This window comes from Myotis daubentonii, chromosome 3, assembly GCF_963259705.1.
Source record: "Myotis daubentonii chromosome 3, mMyoDau2.1, whole genome shotgun sequence".
Taxonomy (NCBI): Eukaryota; Metazoa; Chordata; class Mammalia; order Chiroptera; family Vespertilionidae; genus Myotis; species Myotis daubentonii.
This window is the reverse complement of record NC_081842.1, coordinates 115,514,861-115,532,109: the sequence shown is the minus strand read 5'-3', so window position 1 is coordinate 115,532,109 and position 17,249 is coordinate 115,514,861. Positions and strand designations below refer to the sequence as shown.

The following is a 17,249-nucleotide window of genomic DNA, read 5'->3' as shown; positions in this document are numbered from 1 at the left end:
TTTTTCTTCCCTCAAACCCGAACGAAGCCAGAAAAGGTACTCCTAATAAAATATAAATATTTATCGACTTTGACAAATTGCATAATTCTCTAGGGTACACAATGTTATTTCTAAAGAATTATCTCAACAAAGCTTTAAATTATTGGACTGGTTTATTAATTGATGCTGTTACTCAAACATTTGCATATTCAAAACACCAAGGCACCCAGAGATACTGTTTGTCAAGGAAACATTTTGAAATGTCACTTCTCACAAATAATACAATGGAACATCTCAATATATAGAAAATTTCTAACAACTTAAAACCAAAGGAATTTTCTGGCAATTGTGCAGCTAATTTATAGATAATACTTTGGGTCCTGAAAAATCCAGATCAACTATGTATACTGATTACACTAACGTAGTAATACTGGTAGTTGAATGTTCTCTTTTTAAAGTCACTAAGTTTTGGCCTGTTTTCTAGGTGTTTACCAGGTAACTTTGAAACATGATGTACTGATGAAAAAGATGAGTTTTCACTGCCTCCTGAAACTTTCTTCACCATAATTTCCCCCTTATTATGATACTTCCCTCCTTGTTTCCTGAACAGGCAGGGGGGAAAATGACTGTAAAATCTTTTGGCAGAATTCTTACAAAAGCTCCATTTATTTCCCAGTTCATATCATCTTTCAATTTCTTCATTAAAGTAGTTTAGTCATAAAGTCTCAGTCAGATTTATTTCACCCTTTCAACTGGGTGAGGTTCCCACTGCATAACATAAAAATTTCACTCTGTAAAAACTTACAGATAACATAGGTCAGTGATTATAAAACAACAAAACACAACGCACAAGCACAAGGCTAGTTTACATTCATTTTAGTGAACTACCACAGATTCAAGAGGCATAAGGACATAACATGGCTTTCCCTGTTGGCGAGTTCAGTGTCATGATTTTTTTTTTCTATAAAATTAAGTATATCAGTGCTATTTGCCTTTTGTGTCAATCATATACCCACCCCAATGTAGAAACAGTAATGGAGTAGTCACAAAAAGGGGAATATTTTGGCCTTGTCTTGGTTACATTACAGTTATTAGATGCTTATATTTTTTTTCTTTCAATTTTATTTTGTATTGGTTTTAGATGTATAGCATAGTGGTTAGACAATCATATACTTTACATAGTGTTCCCTTGATATTTCCAGTACCCCAACTGGACCTATACATAGTTATCACAGTATTATTGACCATATATTCCCTATGCTGTACTTTACTTCCCTATGACTATTCTGTAACTGCCATTCTGTACTTCTTAATCCCACCACCTCTTTCACCCAGTCTCTCAACACCCCTCTCTCTGTTCTCTCTCTGTGTCTATGAGTTTGTTTCAGTTTTGTTTATTTTGTTCTTTACATTCCATTGATCATATGGTATTTGTCTTTCACTGACTGACTTATTTCATTGAGCATAATACACTCTAGGTCTATCCATGCTGTCGCAAATGGTAAGATTTCATTCCTTTTTATGGCCGAGTAATATTCCATTGTACATATGTACCACAGCTTTTCATCCTTATCTATTGGTGGACACTTGGGCTGCTTCCAAATATTGGCTGTTGTAAATAACACTGCTATGAACATAAGGGTGGCATATATCCTTTCAAATTAGTTTTTTCCAATAAATCCCCAGAAGTAGAATCTCTAGGTCATAAGGCAAATCCATTTTTAATGATTTGAGGAAAATGCTAGGAGCTTATGTTAATGGTGTGAATATCAGAAGTTCCAAACCCACAGTCTAAGAAACTGATAACAGAAAATGCAATATGCAATATAATTTTTAAACATTCTCATTGAGATATCTGTTATAGAATTTCCTTGTTTTTTGTTTTGTTGAAATCTCTATTTTATCCCATGATCAGAAAATTGTGAAAAAATGTGATACCATCTGTAACCTTAAATATAAGCAAGCTCTCTATGACTCATTGAAAAATTCCCAGCCAAGGAAAACACTTTTAGCTGAATTAATTTAATTTGGATTGTCCTTACATGAATAATAACTATTGGTATGAATGTATTGATAATTTTACAGAGGGTAGTTCAGAGCTATGAGACTCTCCACCCAGAGCTGAGTGTTTATGAAAAGCTATGAGACTGAGCCCTGACCCAGCGGTTAGAGCATTGGCCCAAGCACCAAAGCATCTCGGGTTCGATTCCCAGTCAAAGGTATGGGTTGCAAGTTTGATCAACACCCTGGTGGGAGCATGTGTGGGAGGCAACCAATCAAGGTTTCTCTCCCTCCCTCCACTCTCCCTTCAATTATCTTTCAAAATCAATAGGAAAAATATCCTTAGGTGAGGATTAACAAATAAATAAATAAAATTAAATTAAATTAAATTAAAAAATAAAATAATTAGGTATGAGGCCTTGGGGTACCCCTGTAGCACTGGGCCTTCAAGATGAGGTCAAACCACAACAGAAACAGAGTTAGTAAGTGGAAGGCAACTAGAAGAGTGGTGCCTAGAAGCCAAGTGAAGAGACTGTGTCCAGGAGGAAAGACTGGCCAGCTAAGTCAAGAGGAAGGTGAGGATTGAGAAATGATCACTGGGATAGCAACCAGAGGTCAACAGTTATTCTGGCGAAGTTGTTTTTGTGGAGCAGTAAGTGAAAGGGTTAAAGAGAATAAAATGGGACAGAGAAAAACTTACTGTGTTTAGCAAATATCTTGCAGAAAGCTTGCAGCCTTGAGCACAGCATAGCTCAGATAACAAGAAGACACCTGGCATGGGAGGAACTAAGGATGGACCAGGCCCTTATGTCAGCAGAGCGGCTTGCAGCCAGCAACAATTAATAAAAACCTATCTCTCTCTGCTCTCTTCGCTGATGCCTTTCTCGGTCTCAGCCCACCTGCACCCAGGTGCCTGGAATAAAATCTTTTTTGATACGTTATGGCCTCATGTCATAGGTGCGTGACCCCAGCTCACTCGGAACCTTTCATTTGGTGCCAAAACTTGGGAAGGTCTAGTGAGGGGTCCAGTAAGAGTCATTACAGGGTTCCAGCAACCGGGCACTTGGCACTCAGAGAGACAGTGATAATCTAGCTCCTGAGCTCCCCTTGTGTCCAGGGAAGCCCCCAGCCAAGCTCCTGCACAGCTGAACTTCTGCTGAACTTGTGACACTTACTTGGGGCCCCCTAGCCTTCCTCCGGACCAGTCTGGGTCATGCCTGTGACTGGATAGTGGACCTTGTCTTGCCTTGCCTCCTCCAGCATCAGCACCGGGCATAGATTCATAGGTAAGTGGCTTTAGTCTGATTTCCTTCGTCCGGACTATCCTGTCATTTTGGGTTTGGAGCCAGGCTCCGGGCTGATACTGTTCAGCCGGCCCCACGGAAATCCAGCACTGGTCGGGACAAGTCTTCGGGGGGGAACCAGGTTCCCTCGCCCACTCTCCTGCCTTTTCCCCCAGGGGACACCATTAACTGGCGTCCCAGTCACAGAGGGAGGGTTCCGTCTTGTGAATGTTAGCGGGAGACGGGGACACCTTTCTCAGCCTTAATATCACGGAAAGCAGACCTTAAGCCACTGCCAGTCACCATGGGGAATTCACAGTTGACCATTCCCCGCACATACCCATGGGCTATCTACTTAAAAGCCTTCAGACCCTAGAATTCGTGCAGGACTTCTGGCCTCAGTAAAATGGCACTTTCAATTTCCAAATCCTAACTGACCTTGACAATTACTGCCGCAGGCAGGGCAAGTGGTCTGAGATCCTGTATACCCAGGCTTTTTTACACTCAAGGACACATCCTTCTCTCTGTAACAGCTGCTCTCCCTCACAGATTTTTCCTTCTTCACCCTAAGCCCCCAGAGCCGTGGTCGGCAAACTGCAGCTCGCAAGCCACATGCAGCTCTTTGGCCCTTTGAATGTGGCTCTTCCTAAGCCTTAGGAGTACCCTAATTAAGTTAATAACAATACCTACCTATATAGTTTAAGTTTAAAAAATTTGGCTCTCAATAGAAATTTCAGTCGTTGTACTGTTGATATTTGGCTCTGTTGACTAATGAGTTTACCCACCACTGCCCCAGAGAATGTCAAATCTCCCTCCTCCTTCACCACTTTTGATCCCACTGATCATCCCCTAGGTCCCCAGTCCATGGCTCCTCCATCTTAGCAGCCTGAGAGCCCATTACTCTACCCAGCAGATCCCACTACCACTACCCCATCTCATACCAGCTCCAGAGCAGTTTTTGGCTCTCTTCCTCCTCCCACTCCAGCACTAGCCTTAAAGTGCCCCCTTTGGGAGATTGCTGGTGCCAAATCTGGCTTCATGCCCAGGGCTACGCAGATACCCTCTGCTGGCAGACTGCTTGCCGCCCCCCACAAGCCCACCCCACCCCCCACCCCCCGCCCAGTTGGAGCAGATGCTGTCCCTAACAGGGACCCACAAATGGAACTATCAGAAAGGGCAGGCAGGTCGCAGGTCTCAAGACCACATTGTTCTCTGCCTAGAACAGTGGTTCTCAACCTGTGGGTCGCGACCCCTTTGGGGGTTGAATGACTCTTTCACAGGAGTCACCTAAGACCATAGGAAAACACATATATAATTACATATTGTTTTTGTGATTAATCACTATGCTTTAATTATGTTCAATTTGTAACAATGAAATTGGGGGTCACCACAACATGAGGAACTGTATTAAAGGGTCGAGGCATTAGAAAGGTTGAGAACCACTGGCCTACAAGGACTGAGAAACACAGCCCACAAAGCAGTTAATTATAAAAAAAATTAGCAAAGGTCACCCAGGAAAGAGATGAAAATCTGGCAGTCTTCCTCTCTCGCCTTACACAGGCCATGAGAAAATACACCAATCTTAACCCTACAAACCCAGAGGGGACAAACCCCCAATGAGACCTTTTAAATATGACCTTTGAGGTCTTTAAAATAGAGACCAGGAGACCCAAATCCAAAAACAAAAGATGAGATCAGGCCAAGGCTCCTAGCTACCACTCTCATGAACCCCAAATGAAGTGCTAGTCCTCCAATCAAGGGTAAGTCAGTGGCTAAGGCTCCTCTGGGCCCATGCCTCAAATGCAACAAGAGAGGACACTGGACCAAGTCCTGCCCAAACCTGAGACCCCCGCCCAGGCCCTGCCCAAGGTGCAAGAGGAAAGGCCACTGGAAATCAGACTGTAGTCTGGCCCCTCCAGGTCAGACCTCCACAAGGCCTCCCTCTGGATCTGGTTTGGAGCTCCCAGTCTTCCTGTACTGGCCACTGAAGAATGAAGCTGCCCAGGCCCCGACAAGGCCCCACAGACTTACATCACCAGGACAGCCTTGGGTAACGATTATGGTGGTAGGTAAGCCGATCTCCTTTTGAACACTAGATTGCCCAAGGAAGTCATTTTGACTGCTTTTTAATTTCAATTAGAAAAACAATTATGTATATAAGGACACAATGTCTTAGAATTTTGTGACTTTTTGTACAACATATAAATGCGTTTATTAATAATTGTAGTTACCTCCCCCTCCTTCATTTCCAGTATATATATATATATATATATATATATATATATATATATATTATACCTATATTGCCCAAAAGCAGTCATTTTGACTGCTTGGGGAAATTTTAAATAATCAGATGACTCTTATTATTGAATTGAGTAATAACAGTGCGGCTCTGTATTAAAATAACAGTTTTCATTTTTTTTCGATTACTGTCACATGATAACATACAAGTACATGATAAACTGTCGATACTTGATAAGTTGCAGTTGCTCAATAAGCTAAACTAGTACTTGTTATTCGAATCTTTATGCAGTGATACTTGTTCTAATAAGTTGTTTATTTTATTTTTTTGTGCCCTAAATTCATGAAAGAAATGTCGAATAGAAGTGAGTTATTGGAAAAGCTAAGGAACATAAGTGAAGAGTGCTCCGATATTATTCTTCCACAATGCAGTCATTTTGACTGCTTTTGGACAATATAGGTATATACTAAATTTCAGTCTTTCTAGTGTTAATTAACACTGGGGCCACCGCCCTCTCCGAATTTGCTGGGACCCTTATCCCCTCCTCAGTCTCTATTATGGGTGTTGACAGGTTAGTCTCACAGTCACTAACCACCTCACCTCTACACTGCATCTTATTAAATAACTCCTTATCCATTCTTCTTGCCTGACCAAAATGGTACAGACATCCCCTCATAAAGCCCAGCTGTCCCAAATAACATTCATCTACTTCAGTTTCACTTTCACCCCCACAAAGCCATGCCATTCCTTAGACCAGTGATGGTGAACCTATGACACGTGTGTCAGAGGTGACACACGAACTCATTTTTTTGGTTGATTTTTTTTTGTTAAATGGCATTTAAATATATAAAATAAATATCAAAAATATAAGTCTTTGTTTTACTATGGTTGCAAATATCAAAAAATTTCTATATGTGACATGGCACCAAAGTTAAGTTAGGGTTTTTCAAAATGCTGACACGCCGAGCTCAAAAGGTTTGCCATCACTGCCTTAGACTGTAAAAGCCTTATCTCCTCAATCACTGTCCCCTCCTCTAAACAAGAAATACTCTCCTTTCTCGGGCTTGCTAGGTACTCTCACCTCTGAGTTCCCAATTTCAGTTTTCTTACAAAGCTCCTCTATAATGTAACATGGCAAAGGGACTCCTCACTGAGCCTTTAGATCCTAAGGCTAGCATTCTCACCCCTTTAATGCTCTGAAAACTTCTCTGACCTCAGCACCTTATCACACACACATCCCTACCCAAAGAACAACTTTCTTTACTGAAAAACTATATGCTTACTTAACAGTCTGGCTATCAGAAGCTGAACTCATTATCACCTAAACCTTAGCATAGTATCTCTAAGGAAAAAGACTGCTAGGCCTTTTCCCTCCCCCCACCCCTTTTCTCCAGCCTTATATACCTATACATATTTTTCCAAAGTCTTTGGCAACTTAAAGCTTTAAAACATTACTATATTAAATGATACACATTTAAATATTTCAATAAGTTTTAAGTTCACCTAATTTTAGCTTTTATTATAGACTAGAGGCACAGTGCACAAAAATGTGCGCACTCATGGGGGGGACCCTCAGCCCAGCCTGTGCCCTCTCACAGTCTGGGACCTCTCGGAGGATGTCGACCTGTTGGCTTAGGCCCGCTCCCTGGGGGATCAGGCCTAAGCTGGCAGTCAGACATCCCTCTGGCAGCCCAGGAGCCCTCGGGGGATGTCCACTTGCCAGTGGGGACCAGGCCTAAGCTGCAGTTGGACATCCTTAGAGCTGCTGAGGAGGTGAGAGAGGCTCCCGCCACCACTGCTGGGCTGGCAGCCATCAGCCTGGCTTGTGGCTGAGCAGAGCTCCCCCTGTGGGAGTGCACTGACCACCAGGGGTCATTTCCTGTATTGAGCGTCTTCCCCCTGGTGGTCAGTGTGTGTCATAGTGACCAGTCATTCCCAGTCTTTCTTCTGTTAAGGTCAATTTGCATGTTATCCTTTTATTATATAGAATAGAGGCCTGGTGCACAGGTGGGGGCTGGCTGGTTTGCCTTGAAGGGTGTCCCGGATCAGATTGGGGGTCCTGCTGGGGTGCCTGGCCAGCCTGGGTGAGGGGCTGAGGGCCGTTTGCAGGCTGGCCACACCCCATTCAGGGTGGGGGTCCCCACTGGGGTGTCTGGCCAGCCTGGATGAGGGGCTGATGGCTGTTTGCAGGCTAGTCAACATCCCCAGTGGGAACTCTCACTCCATAGGGGTGTGGCCAGCCTGGGTGAGGGGTTGAGGACCATTTTCAGGCTGCCCACAGCCCCTTCAGGGTGGGGGAGTCCTGCTGGGGTGCCTGGCCAGCCTGGGTGAGGGGCTGATGGCCATTTTCAGGCTGGCCACGCCCCCCCTGCGACCCAAGCTCCCAGCCTCTCCTTTTTTCTTTTTTTCTGGGATTTATTTATCTTCTATAATTGAAACTTTGTAGCCTTGAGCAGAGGCCACAGCTGGCTGGAAGCAGGTATCTGGGGTTTATTTATCTTCTATAATTGAAACTTTGTAGCCCTGAGCTGAGCCGAGGGCCGGCCAGGGCAGGCAGGAATCTTGGCTTCCTCCATCGCCGGGGGCAACCCAAGCCTCCTGCTTGCTCCAGCTCTGTGGCTGCCACCATCTTAGTTGGGTTAATTTGCATAATTGCTTCTGATTGGCTGGTAGGCATGGCTTATGGGCGTGGCTTGAGCATAGCAGAGGGATGGTTAATTTGCATGTTTCTCTTTTATTAGATAGGATAATCTATAAAGTAAATTTAAAACTGTTAATATAATATCTTATGCTTTGTTAAAGATATATTTCTTAAAAGTGAGAATGTTCATCAGATGGTTTAATAATAAAGGACATAAGGCATGGACAGGCATTTTTAAAGGAAAAAGAAAAATTAAAGTTGTACAAATGTTTATGAAAGTTGTAAGAAGGTTCGTGAAAGTTATAGAAGATTTGTGGGAAGAAATGTTAAAAGAAAGTTAATAAATAACACAGGCCAGTAAGCCAGAATAAGCAGAATAGGGAAACTGAGATAGTAAAACAGCAGTCCACAGCCATCTAGTAAATCCTATCTTCCTAAACCAAGGACAAATTAAACTAAGAGAATAAACCTCATTTTGCTATATTAGACTACAGTCCTCCAAACTAATGTCCCTTTCCTTAACACTAGACCATTTGTCATAACTCTTACTATTCTAGCTTTCACCCCAGTAATACTAAAATGCATAAAACAGTTTATCTCCACCAGGTTACAGGCCCCACCTATACTCAGAAAATACCACTGTTAGATACCATCACAACCTCCTTTTGTGCCCAGACCTCATCATCCCTGACCCCCAGAGCAAGGACAATAGGCCAGATACAGATGTAAAAACTCACCAGGGCAGAAAGCTCCAAATGCCTTGTAAGGGGAAAAACTGGGGGGAAAACAACAGCAACAACCAACAACAACAAAACAAACCTTGCCTCCAGAATAACCTATCCTCCCACTAGCCTTCCTGGAAAAATAGCCCTTCTCACATATCAGCTAAATGAAAAATAAATTATGACTTTCACTTTCCTGCAGATTGTTAGTGACAACATTCCCCCACCTGGTGCAGACTATCCCATCTGAATAGTGCAAGGTATTTTTTAACTCATTACAGACTCTGGCTCCAGGGCGATTTACAGGATTTCTCTCCAGATCACATCTGTTTGTTTACCTTCATAGTGCTTCTGAATTTCCAAGATCTCTTATATTCCTAAAATGGTCCCCCTACTAGCCCTAGACTATCTCCTAGCCAAAGAGGGAGGGGTTTATTTCATTGCTAACACCTCCTGTTGTTTTTATCTAAACTCTACAGGTCAAATAAAGGAAAAAACACAACGCATTCTACAGAGTGCTCAATGGCTCAAGGAGAGCAGTCAGGATAGCATAGAGCAGTCCATATGGTCCAGCCTACAAGCAGCTCTGCCCAAATTAACCTGGCTTTTCCCCCCTTACAGGCCCCCTAACACTATTTCTCCTCCTCCTCCTCAGGCCCTGCATTTTCAGAATGGTTAACAAATATATACAAACAAGATTACAAGTCCTAGTTAAGACAGTAAGACAGTTTGTCCTTACCCAGGTAAAGGGACCCTATAGGCCTATATCCCAGGAAATAATCTGAATTTACTCATTAGGCATCCATAACAGCCCCTCCCACGTGTGAAGCAGAGGAATTGCAACCCCACCCCCCTTCTTTTCCTTTATATACACCCTTTAAGACGGGAATGAAAGGGTTAAAGAGAATAAAACAGGGCAGAGAAAAACTTACTGTGCTTAGCAGATATCTTGCAGAAAGCTTGCAGCCTTGAGCACAGCATAGCTCAGATAACAAGAAGACACCTGGCATGGGAGGAACTAAGGATGGACCAGGCCCTTATGTCAGCAGAGCGGCTTGCAGCCAGCAACAATTAATAAAAACCTATCTCTCTCTGCTCTTTTCACGGATGCCTTTCTCGGTCTCAGCCCACCTGCACCCAGGTGCCTGGAATAAAATCTTTTTTGATACATTATGGCCTCATGTCATAGGTGTATGACCCCAGCCCACTCGGAACCTTTCAGTAAGGAGAAAGGCTGTAGAGAAGGATTGAAGAGAAAATGAGAGGAATTGGTGATAATAAATATAGACAAACCTTTCAAGTAGATTTTATGGAAGGATAAACAGAGTAATATGGGGTTTACTGGAAGAGGATGTGAGGTGAAGACAGGATTTTACAAGGGGCTATATTAAGGCATATTTGCATCCAATGGTAATAATTCTGTAGAGAAGGCAAAACTGATGAAGTAGGAGGGAGGGAGAATTGCTGGAGAAATGTCATTGAGCAAGCATGGGGAGATGTGATCTAAGGCACGGTTCACCCAATGAGCAGAGGGAAGGTTGGCACATGCAGGTTAGTAGGTGAGGCTGTGAGAGCACATGAAACTTTTCTTCTGATTACTCTTCTTTCGTTAGTAAAATGAAAACAAGGTCCCAGCAGCAAGAGGAGATGTAAAGGCAGCTTTGGGAGTTTGAGAACAGAGGAGAAGGTGTGTAATTGGACTAGGGAAATATATCAGGCTGCCATGCCACAGTCAGCTCCCTGGGTTGGGGTGCAGAGCAGGCAGAGATATGGATTTAAGCAGTAGTAAGTTGGGGGCCAGGAGGGAGTGGTGTTTGGAAGGACTATGGAAGTAAAGAAGGCTCTCCTAGGTGAGGATGTAGCAGGAGGGTGACCACAAAATAGACCATGGAATTCAAGCTGGGTAAGGACATAAATCAGCACAGTAACAACCTACATTGTGGTGGAGGAGGATAATGACAATGGAAGTGGGTGCCTAAGGAATAATGGAGGATAAGCTCATTGGAGGAGAGGAGGTTAAAGACTCAAAAGGATCAGCCACATAGACATTGAAATTACTATGAATTAGACAAGGAAAAATGTTGAAGACAGTGACTGACCAGGAGCTAAAATGTACAAGTGAGGAGATCTTTAGATGACTGCAACAAGAAGCAGAATAGCGCAGCATAGTCTTGTTTCATTGCTAAATTCTCAGTTATTTGATACTAAGAAAATTATGTTCATTCATTCCTGTAGTCTGGCAGTTGACATGGATACAGGCCTTGGCTACTCATCCTCACTGGGGTAAATCATGCCTTCCCAAAAGTTCTTTATTTGGTCCCATTGCAATGAAACATTGAAGCTTCTCTGAGAATGAGCACAATATGTTCACAATAGAAACTGGATCACATCATTGAAATTTTGAACACATGATGATCCCAACAAGCCAGGCAAAAACTCTTCAGAAGGAAGCATGCACAGGAGATCTGTACCAGTCATGAAACTACTGTAAATAGACACAAATGCCATCTTGCACTGAAGGGCAATGAGAGGCACACTGCAGCAAGCATGCTCACTTGTCACAGGGCGGCTGCCATTCACACTGTGTGAGTAATCAAGACTGCCCAGTGCCGTGGGCTGTGAACTTTGCTGAGTCCCTGTACTGTCATCCTAAAGGAATTTGGAAAACATATTCTCTGAAGCTGACCTTTCCACTTGAAGAATCTACAGTCTGTATCCTTGATTTTTCTTTGTTAGGAATATTATGAAAATACAGAAATATACAGAGATATATAGAGCAATAAAACAAACATCTGGACACCAACTTCCAGAATTGATTACTGATAACATTTTGTCAACATATTGTTAAAGTCTTTCATAAAACAAATTAAAACTTTCAGATAAAATAGGTTATTTTTGTCCTTGTTCCAGGACCCCTTTCTCCCTTGTTTCTCAAAAGCAACTGAAAAGAATTTTAGAGACAGGACAGGCAGTTTTAGGGAAAAGGGGATTTCATGGGAGAGGAATGCATCTGTAATGGGAAGGAAAAAGCTCCAAGACACCAGAATGCTTATCTTACTTTTGCAGAGGATAGAGAAATGTTACAAGAGGAAGGCATCCATTCATAGAGGATAGAGAAATGTTACAAGAGGAAGGCATCCATTCATAGAGGATAGAGAAATGTTGCAAGATAAGGGGAGAGGCCCTAACTGGTTTGGCTCAGTGGATAGAGCTTCGGCCTGCAGACTGAAGGTTCCCAGTTTTGATTCCGGTCAAGGGCATGTACCTTGGTTGCGGGCACATCCCCAGTGGGGAGTGTGCGGGAGGCGGCTGATCGATGTTTCTCTCTCATCGATGTTTCTATCTCTCTATCCCTCTCCCTTCCTCTCTGTAAAAAATCAATAAAATATATTTTTAAAAAAGGATTAGGGGAGAGGAAGAGGGGGGCACCATGTGGGCTTTGGACTTTGAAACTGATACTCTGCAGAAGAATAACCCATTAGGAAAGCACAAGGGTAATAAATTAAGGAAGGTTCCAATTAGAAAGGGTCATGAAGAGACAGAGACAAAGAGCTGCAACCTTTATAAACCTGGAGACAAAGAGACTCAGAAGATTTTATGATTGATTTTTTTGTTTGTTTGTTTTCAAGAGAAAGGTTTTTCCCATTTGGGGTCCCCTTGGGGAGGCAAAGTTTGTATATCTATCTATCTATATAAAAAGCCAGTGTCCGTGACAGCCATGATGACCAAACGACCAGTCACCACGAGGTGCTCGGTCCATCCCCTGGCCCTCAGGCTCCAATTGATCAGGGGATGGCTAACCGGGGAACTGGGGTGAGTGGCATGGCGGGGACTGGGGAGTGGGTGGAAGGCAGACCTCTTGGTCCCTCCCCCCGGCCCACAGGCTCCAATCGATCAGTGGCAGTGGTGGTGGTGGTGGCAGGGCAGAACTGGGGACTGGCTCCCTTAGTAGTCCTGCAGATTCAATCTCCAGAGGACAGTCCAGGCACCAATGAACCAGTGCCACCGGCACGATCCCGACAGCGCTGCCGGCCTCCTGGAACTCAGCCTCGGGCACTGCAGCCGCTTCCCCTCCCTAGACGCTCCACAAGGAAGAAAAGATATTGCCAGCAGCACCAGGGGTGACCAGTGGTGACTGCTCTCCCCATGCTTCCTCCAGGTCACTCGAGTTGGCCCCCCGCCTGCCCCGCTCCAGATGAAGTGTGATCACTGCACACAGAAAGAATGTAGTAAAACAACAAAAACCAATGACCAAGACAATGCCACAGTCAACGTCTGGAGTCTGGCTCAGGAGAACGGAGAGAAGGGAGAATTCATAAGTTGGCCGACGCCAAGATATTTCTGCATGACTGCCTGGCGTGTGACAGTTGTGTGACCGCAGAGGAAGGAGTCCAAGTTTCTCAACAGAATATCAAGGACTTCTTCCGTGTTCTGAACCTTAATAAGAAATGTGATACCTCACAGCACAAGGTGCTGGCAGTGTCCGTGTGTCCTCAGTCTCTGCCTTATTTTGCTGCTACATTCAGTCTCAGTGTCACTGAGGCATCCAGAAGGCTCTGCGGCTTCCTCGAAAGCCTTGGGGCACACTGTCTTCGATATGAAGATAGCTGCAGACTTCAGCCTCCTGGAGAGTCAGAAGGAATTTGTGCGTCGGTACTGCCAGCACCGTGAGGAAGAGCCCCGGCTACCCATGCTGACCTCCGCCTGCCCCAGCTGGGTCTGATATGCAGAGCAGTGCTGGGTCACCCCATCACCCCCCACCTCTGCAGGCCAAGTCTCCCCAGCAGATCATGGGCTCTCTGGTGAAGGATTACTTCTTCAGATGGAAGAACCTGTCCCCAGACAAGATTTTCCTCACCATTGTGGCCCTGTGTTATGACAAGAAACTGGAGGCCCTTCGAGATTTTCCCACAGCTCTGCATAGTTCCCAGGGGCTGACTGCGTGTTAACCTCGGTGAAATTGTCCAGATAATGGAGCAAAGGACCTCACCTCGAATGATGCCACCTTGGACACTCTGTTTGGAGACATCAAGGAGGAGGAGATGAGGCTCCACAAGGGTGCCAGCTCCGACGGGTACCTGGCGCACATCTTCAGGCACATGGCCAAAGAGTTGTTCAATGAGGATGTGTGGGTGCTCACCTACCGCACCCTGAGGAACAAAGACTTGAAAGGGACGGCAAGGTTCTGCTACGCTTTGAGGCTGCTTACGGTTTTCGGAACATCCAGAAGTGGTCCTGAAGCTGTAGAGGGACAAGTTCCTCTACCACTTTGTGGAGGTGCTGGCCTGCACCAGGGATGCCTAAGCAGCAGGGGCCAGGCCCAGGCAGAGGATGGGCATGCAGACGGGGCACTGCTGCAGCAGATGGAAGGCATCTACGCTGCCATCCTGGTGTGGCCCCCGGAGACCAGTGCACATGTGCAGGGGCTGTACCAGGAGTGGCTGGGGTGGGGTGGGGTAGGGCAACTCCCCCTGGGCCCAGGAGGGCGACCAGGCCAGCGGGGGGTGGAGGGCAGTTGGAGGCGACCAGGTTGGCGGGGGGTGCAGTTAAGGGAGACCAGGCCAGCAAAGGGGGGCAGAGAGGGGTGGCCAGGCTGGCAGGGGGGAAGTTGGAGGCAACCATGATGGTGGGGGGTAGTTGGGGGTGACCAGACCTGTGGGAGACAGTTTGGGGTGACCAGGCCAGCAGAGGGGGCTGTTGGGGGAGACCAGGCCAGCAAAGGGGGGCAGTTAGGGGTGAGCAGGCTGGCAGGGGGGGGGGCAGTAAGAGATGACCATGCTGGCGGGGGGGGGGCAGTTAGGGGCGACCAGGCTGGTGGGGGGGCAGTTGGGGGCGACCAGGTTGGCAGGGGAGGGGGCAGTGGGGGGCAACCAGGCCGGCAGGCAGAGGTTGTTAGGGGTGATCAGTCTGGCAGGGGGGCCAGTAGGGGCGATCAGGCAGGCAGGCAGGTGAGCAGTTAAGAGCCAGTAGTCCCGGATTGTGAGGGGGATATCCGACTGCCGGTTTAGCAAGAAATCACCACTGACGTGGGGCCACTGATATTCAGAGAGTATTGGTTTTGCACTCTGTGTTAATTACCCTGATTAGCAAGTAGATAGTGACATTCACCAGTAACCCTTACCCACCAGCTCTGTGACACACAACTGTAGAGAGAGCTTCATTCGTTTTGGTGCTTATAAGTTCTACATGAATCACAGTGGTATGTGGCCAACAAAAAGTAGATACATTCTCAGACTGTGTGAACAGCAAGAGTGAAGCAAGTAATTTGGAGCGATCACAAAAGTGAGAAAACCCAGTATCACCAAGGCACATGCTGTAAATTTGATGGTCCATGCAAAAGTGTGATGAGAACCTCTAGCACCACTACGGTACCCCTGGACAGGTCTGGGACACACTGAGCTGTGAAAGAGGACACCAACATTTGTAAAAATGCCCGTCCCAAGTACTTGGCTTTGTTATAATCTCTCAGTCTGCATATACAGGATTATAGTTTTTTAAAAGTAAATATATTCATTTCCCTTTCTTACTTGTGTTCCATGATTGAAAACTGCAGATAGGTCATAGAAATTAAAATTGGCCAATTTCTTCTCATCTTCAAAAAATGGAACAAAGTACCAAAACTTAAGTCATTTTGGATATTCTTTCAATTCTTGAGATGTGGTCAACATAAGTTAACAGAGCATAGGCTGCACAAGATTGTGGTGATTCTTGGAAAAAGAGGCACCTGAGCAGGCTGTCTGACAGCATGGCTCAAAGGCAACAGGCTCCAAAGCCAGGGGAGACTTTGCTAGCTAGCTGGGCTGCTTTGTCACACAGCACCCATGTTTTCTTCTTAATGACACATGATACGATATTTGGAAAGCTCTCGTAGGAAAAAGCTGATGTCTATGCAATGATCTAAGAAAAAATCTGGCCGAAACCGGTTTGGCTCAGTGGATAGAGCGTCAGCCTGCGGACTGAGAGGTCCTGGGTTCGATTCCAGTCAAGGGCATGTACCTGGGTTGCGGGCACATCCCCCGTGGGGGATGTGCAGGAGGCAGCTGATCGATGTTTCTCTCTCATCGATGTTTCTAACTCTATCTCTCTCCCTTCCTCTCTGTGAAAAATCAATAAAATATATTTTTTTAAAAAAAGAGAAAAAATCTGAAATGACATTTTCAAGAAAACACTTGCATAATCTGTAATTTCATCTGGGAAATCTGTGATGGATCAGAAACACAAAATCATATTTTAGGAATGAAACAAAAAGCCCTTCCCTTCTGGGATGAGAAAAATCACAGTAGGGTAATAAACACATTTAAAACAGAACAAATGCAAATGTGAGCCAATGTTCTCAAAAAACAGGCTTATATGATAGCATTAGGTCTCTACAAAAGACCTAAAACTTTTTTAAAACCTAATTCTTAAATCAAAAAATTAATGTCCATAGTTTATAATCTAAAATAGCACTACGGGGCTGTAATGGAAAAAACTACTCTGCCCTCCTCCCAATCCCAGATACCTGCTTCTCAGAGGCAACCAGCTTTATTCTTTCAACTGTTTTGTTTGAAATTGACCTCCTTGTTACTTAATAACATGCTTGTGCTGCTACTTCTTGATTCATCTTGTTAAAATTTTATCTCTTGCTTACTATTATTGCACCCATCCCCCATCAACATTCTGTTCTATCAATATTCAGGATTTCCATTACTATGACTCATACATAGTACTCTCTACTGAGCTAAATTCTTACATTTTTTTGTACATTTTTTATTTTTCCTAGGGCTAATGGTTTCCTTGCTCTTTAAGTTTCTTAGTTTTCTACATATCTACCACTAAAACCCCTCTCAGTAGTGAAAAGGCATTGGTACCCTATCACTTCCATTCTGGAGCCCTCCCTCCTGCTGTTCTCTCTATTTAGTTTGGGCTGGCTACTCCCAAGACTGCTGCACAGCTGGCGGGCTGGGATTTGCTTCACCATCAACTCAGGAATGCCCCAGGGCTCGCTCCTTTGTCTTTTTTCTTCATTTTGCTGGAGCTCATCCTTTCGTAGTTTTATTACAAAGGGTGTACAGAGATACAAAGTTTAAGATCTTGCATATCGAAAAATGGCATTATTCTGTGCTTACATTTGTCTTCCAGTTTGGCAGAATACAGAATTGTAGCTTTAAAATAACTGCCATCATATTTTCAAAAGCATTGTCCCATGGCCTTCTAGCTTCCAAGAGCCTGATGTTCTTTTCCTTTTCTATGTGATTTCCCTGAAGCTTTTTTGGGTTTTGAACAAAGATGCACCTTGGTGTTTGTCCTTTTGCACTGACTGTACTGAGTATTATTTCTTTCCATATTCTCTGTTCTCTTAGTCAGAGGGAGACTTCCTGGATATATCCTCTAATTTCCTC

General features: G+C 44.6%; 1 protein-coding gene and 1 pseudogene across 2 annotated transcripts in view; one reads left to right on the top strand and one right to left on the bottom strand.

The window, feature by feature from the left end:
• The window catches only part of PCOLCE2 (procollagen C-endopeptidase enhancer 2), a 123,080-nt gene that overhangs the window by 84,745 nt on the left and 21,086 nt on the right, over positions 1–17,249 (bottom strand). The window lies entirely within an intron of this gene.
• On the top strand, positions 13,064–17,012 carry LOC132231883 (nuclear prelamin A recognition factor-like; annotated as a pseudogene).